At 40.2% G+C, this 6,000-nt stretch overlaps 1 long non-coding RNA gene across 1 annotated transcript in view; it reads left to right on the top strand.

Annotated features, from left to right (window-relative positions):
• The first annotated feature begins 740 nt into the window (after positions 1–740).
• LOC124777658 overlaps positions 741–6,000 on the top strand; it is a 52,288-nt gene continuing 47,028 nt past the window's right edge. Inside the window, exon 1 of the long non-coding RNA XR_007015760.1 lies at positions 741–815. This is a non-coding gene — a long non-coding RNA (uncharacterized LOC124777658). The remainder of the gene's footprint in view (positions 816–6,000) is intronic.

The raw sequence follows: 6,000 nt of genomic DNA, 5'->3' as shown, positions 1-6,000 counted from the left end.
ATTACATGTCAAATTGCGCTATGCACTGTGCACCAGGCGTGGCGATCACGGAAGACTGTACTAAATTAAAGTTAGAAAGACGAGTATCAGTACTAAAAATGAATATAAGCTAAACTGGTGAAAACGTCACTCAAAATAGTAAATGATCATAACAAAACTTTAGATCGTATAAACTGATGTCCTAACGTGATCATTTACGATTTTGAATGACATTTTCGCCATTGCCTGTGCTTTACATAAGTACAGTCAGTGTCAAAAATGTTTCCACTCAAAACTTTTCAAACTAATTCAAATGGCTCTGAGCACTATGGGAGGTCATCAGTCCCCTGTAACTTAGAACTACTTAAACCTAACTAACCTAAGGACATCACACACAGCCATGCCCGAGGCAGGATTCGCACCTGCGACCGTAGCAAAAACTTTTCAGAAGACTAAGAAACCACGACAAGCGCAGTAACATTACACACACGTCTCTTGTTCGGAGTCAACGGAGACAACAATGAGTTCCCCGTTTAGCTTATATATTTTTTAGTGCTGATACTCTTTCTTTCTGCGTAAGAAACTGTGAAGCGTCCGACTAGCCATTATAACTGAAGAGATGTTGCCTAGGATTAAACTGATTCGAGTCTTACGCACTCCATAGTTCATTCGCAGAGTCTGAATGACTAGCTGGTGACGTCACATTAGCAGCTGTTGCCTTCGATAGACACAAGCACGCGATTCTTTCAGTACAGGCTATTGTCGCTTTACGCTCTACTGTCAGACGTGTCGGCAAAATTGTGTAAGTGGGCTTTGTACATTGTAACTAACGAAATGTAAGTATTATTATCTTCGTTTAACACAAGTTTTTTGTTTATGTGTTTTCTCTGCAACTTCTTTTCTGATATTATGTTTTCTGTTACCTCCAATGTTAAAAATCAAAATATCAAGTGCTATAGAGGCCATTAATTCCTAAGAAACGGGCGAAAAGATCAGAATAAATCAATTCGGAGAGGAAACTTATTCTGAATGAGTCAAGACAGAATGTTATTTACATCCAACAGTACCATCAGAAACTGTTGCTAAAACTGCATATTCCACTGGGGCCAGTGGTTCGTTTGTATGCACACTGCAGTGAGATTAATACCATTGAACTTGTCTGGTCACAGATTAAGAATTACGTCACAGCAAGGAAAAAAATCTTCAAAGTGCATTAAACGAAAGAACTTCTGGTTGAAGCAGCCACTGAAGTAACTCCGGATGTGTGGCAGAAATGAGTGTAGCACGTTCAAAAAACTGAAAAATCAAAGTGGAACACGGATAATATTGTGAAAGCTCGTGAAGAGCATTTAGTTATTAGCATCAATGGTAGTAGTAGCAGCTCATCTGACTCTTTGGACGGATGATTATTCTGCCTGTGCTGGGAAAAAAATAGAGAGATTTCCACATCCAACTAAAGTGTTTGTCTCACAGGAATCGGGAAAGAATGAGTACATAATTGTGGCCCTAACAGCCAATTTGGTTCTCGTTTCTGTTCCTCATTTCCGAAGTGTTATGCACGCTAAGTGCCTTGCTATCAAGACATCTCGCCTTCCGTTTCTTTACCCTCGATGCACACATGATCAGGCCGTGCGCTACGACCCTCAGTATACACATCATCAGGCCTTGCGCTATGCTTCTGCGAGCACCCCAGCGCGTGGCATAGTTTACCCTCACTGTCCCGATTCGGTTAATGGAGTATCAATCCTTGAACCATTATTACAAATATGTTTTCCACGATCTGTCTGGCATGCAACACTTGGCAGTTGTAAAACACCTCGTTCTCTGTTTAGTTGATTCTTACAGACAGATTTCTTGAAGATTTTACTTGATACAAAAGCCTTACCTTCGACAAATGCATAGGGTAGTGTACATCCACTGACCAGAGGTGGTTGTGGAAGTTTCATAGTGTCATTCAAGTTTCATGTGGAAATCTGTATTCTCCATTACACCGCAGTCAGATACACGCCTATTTGCGCCATAATGAAAGTAAAGTAGTTCATATTTAACATCATCCAAGGGCGCCATACCCATGGGCAAGGGCGGCAATGTCCCTCACCATCCATTAGCTCTGAGGGAAAGGGATGAATATAGTGAGAGGTGGCATGCCTTTAGATGCACACAGTTGCCCCCTCTCATATTTATATCTTACTCTGAGTAATTCGATTTGGGGAAGTATGGCCGAGTATTGTCATTACAAGGCTAGTATTGAGAACTCAGAAGATATGAATATTTTCCTCTCTAATTGCATGTGGTGAAAAGCTGCTATTGCTTCACATGCAGACTTCCCACGCAGCATCTCTTGTCACCCGGGTGGTCCGGTGACAGCGGACTTTGCTGATCTTGAAAGGGTTATGCCGATGGTTGTGAGGGAGTTGAGTGGATGTTCTCCAGACGCCAACATTGTCATAAGACTGGGGGCGACACACCCACAGGGGCCTGAAGGAGCAGCTGGGGCAAGAGATTCCGTTATTTTGCAGAAACTTAGTGAAAACCCTTTCTGATGGGCTACCAGCAAGGCGTGGGAATGGCTTGTGTTCCCAGGCAGTCTTGGTGGGCAAATTCCCGCGTTTTCTGCAAAAATCATAACTGTGATTGGCTTGCTCAGGGGATAGCTCCATGACGTAGCAAAATCAGCGCAGAAATTGGCGCCAAGTATGTCCATTGGTGGAATGGTAGTGCTTCGGCAATAGAGTGGAATTTTCTGCCAGTTTTCGATTTGCTGATTGGAACATTTAACCACGGCCACTATTGTGGGGGCTGGAATGTTCTGTGTTCAGCTTGTACGGCTACTCTTGAGGGAGTCGTCTCTTGCCTTTCGGTCAGCCTGCCTTCCGTTGGCTGTCTAATATACTTTCATTTAATTGTAACTGTTTGACGAAGTTGCTGAAGTTTCGACTTCAATGAAACTTTGCGAGTACAGTTGGCAATTGTGCATTCTGCATACAAGCGGCCTATGTTGTTCGTCTTGAGCAGTTTGGGCTAAAGTTGACTGTATCAGAGTTATTGTGTGACTTCACTTGTTAAAATCAATCACTGTACTGTCAGTGATTGTGTAGCGAGCCTTCTTTGTCTCCCTTAGAGGCGCATTTGTGTTGCTAGGAAGTCTAATCTGGAACAACCAGACCAGGATAATTTCTTTTGGGCTAAACTCGCAACATTATCATTACCACGATGGGACGTCGAAACAACCAGCCATCGCCTCCGGTATGCCAGATCGTGTCCTTGCAGTTAAGAAGACAGCTTGGCAATGTATGTCTGCAGCACCGGCAGATTAGGGAATTTAGCTATGTGACAATCAGAGCTCAGCAGAGCGCGCCTGTTCCCGTCTTTTCTAACGTGGTTCTGTCTTGGGTGTTCATTGTCTGAATTCTCACTACTGTGTTGGGTTGGGTTGGATGGGTGTTTCTCTTAAGATCTGAGTTGCAAGGAATTGGCTCCACATACCACTTGGTCATAAATGTCACAGTCTAGTTTATAGACAACTTCACCTTCACAGCATTTATTTGAGTATCCAATGTGACGTATTGTAAATGTTTCATGTGTTTTGTTTATTATTTTGAGTTTAATCAAGTTGTTGTTTTGGACAGAACTTTCATTCTGTTGATCGGAGGAGCAACCCTTTCATTTCTCACTACGTTAATGAAACTTTCCTTTATCAAATTAATTTGTATCAAATTAAATTATTGCAAGTGCCAAACTGTTTTCTACTCCTCTTGCAGGATCAATTACAGTCAATTTGCGTTTCTTCTTAATCCATGTGCAACAGCAAAAGTCGGAGTTAGAAAAGGGGGGGGGGGGGGAGGCTTAGAGCATCATTTCCATATGGAGATTCTAGAAGAATTTAGTGTTAAATACACTGCTAGCCCCAGCACCTTGCAATAGTGTTTTCAGGTGATTTTATTTCCAGAAAACAATTCAGATATCAGTATCTATTACACAGGTTAAAACGTGATGGGAACTGGAAGATTTTTAATGGCTCCTTACAAGTTGCCATTCATCTTCTAAAATATTAAAAACCACCTTAGCGCCCACTGCCTCACTCGTGTGGACTGTATGGGCTGCAGATATTTTTTTTTTTTTTTATTTAATCAAATTTTTATGTTGTTCACAAATTGCAACACCTTCTAAGCTCTTCACGCTAATTAAGATCATATAAGTACGGTCTCTTCCGAATATACTTCTGACCAGAAAGCGATTCTGGTTCCTGCAGTCCAAAGTTTTTGTTAATCATGCCTTTTGCTTTCTTGTGGAGATACAGGTATTTCCATAGTAACTTTCATCCCCTAACTAATATTTCTTTATATCTAACTGAGAAGTGAAATATAATTTTCATAAATTTAGCTTTTGTAATGAAATATTTTCTTAAGAATTTTCATCCTTTATTGCACTCCATTAGGGGTTGCATTTCCAGAAACACTGACACAAGTTTTTTTTTTTTTTTAATTTCTAACAAAGAAGTCATAGAGTTAGCCTTAAAGGTCCTTTAGTAGTTCTTTACTAATTATTTATTTCTAAATAAACTTTCACCCACTATTTTACCCCCTTAGTGGTTCAATTTCCAAACTCTGTCAGACGTACTTTTTTTCTAACTGAAAAGCCAAGTTTAAATTTTCATGGATTTACCTTTAAAAATGCCTTCATAATAAATTATTTTCATAAAAAAAAGTCTCATCCCCTATTTTACTATCTTAGGAGTTCAACTACCAAAAACACTGAAAGACAAATTTTTTTAATTGTCAACCAAGAAGTCAAATACCAATACTCATAATGTAGCTTTAAAAGTACTTTAGTAGTTCTTTAATAATGATGTATTTCCAAAAGAAGCTGTCACTCACTATTTCAGCCCCATAGGATTAAATTTCCAAAACTGCTGAAACTCGTACTTGTTTCTTTCTGACTGAGAAACCAAATATCAGTTTTCATAGGTCCAGATTTAAAATTGTCTTAATAGTGAACTTTTTCAAGACAAACCTTCATCCCTTTTTCACCCCTTAGGGTTGAGGTTTTGAAAAATCCAACGACACCTACAGTATAAGATCCAAACCTTCTCCAAATTTCAAGTTACAATCCTTAGCAGTTCGGCTGGGTGATGAGTGAGGTAGTCAAGACAATTGCCTTTTATACATGGTGGCCCACACAAGCCATCTTCTGTAGTGTTATGTTTCCTGCATACGTTAGTGTAAGGAGGGTTGCCTCGTCACTACTGTCCAAAAGGGAAGTACATGTATAAGCGAATCTCCTCCGAGCTGTGCCACTGATTCCGCTCAGATAAGATGGCGTGGCCGTCTGATTTGTAGTTTTAATCAGGTCTTAACAGTGAAACAGGTAACAACTGCAGTGTACTCCAATGAAGACTACATCGCTATGATACTGATCTATCGAGAGACGCACCGCAATGCAGCTGAGGCCCGAAGGCTGTATTTATGACGCTTTCTGATGCGATGTCTACATCCTGCGCATGTTTTTAGACGTGCATAGATGCATTTAAGAACCGAGGGAGCTTTGCAGGTCCTGGACAGACCAATACGTGGCGTACCCAATATTGCCCAGAACGTGATTGACAATTCTGGAGCACATCCCACACACAGTAAGCATAGCTTACATGAAAATAACGCGAATCTACAATGTATCATAAACAAAAGTGTTACCGTGCCTTTGCTTTTAGGCTGCAGTATTGTTTTACCTATAATAATAACAATAATGGTAATAATAAAAATAATAACACTATTATGGTCATTATTATTAATATTATAAAAGTCATTAGATCTCGCCCATCTGTACCTATTTCCCACTGCAATTAGACAAAGAAGAGCTGCATCAAATCTGGGGAGATCAAGGTCTTCTGGACTAAGGATTCTGGAGGAATGGAAATAGAATCTCTAAGCTATAACAACACGAACAGCTATATGGAAATGATTTCCAAAATACAGTATAGTTCTGCAGGTGTCTCGTAAATAAAGTAGCCATAAATGTGAATGC

Source organism: Schistocerca piceifrons, chromosome 2, assembly GCF_021461385.2.
Source record: "Schistocerca piceifrons isolate TAMUIC-IGC-003096 chromosome 2, iqSchPice1.1, whole genome shotgun sequence".
Taxonomy (NCBI): domain Eukaryota; kingdom Metazoa; phylum Arthropoda; class Insecta; order Orthoptera; family Acrididae; genus Schistocerca; species Schistocerca piceifrons.
Note: the sequence above shows the minus strand (reverse complement) of the source record. Positions and strands in the feature narration are given on the sequence as shown.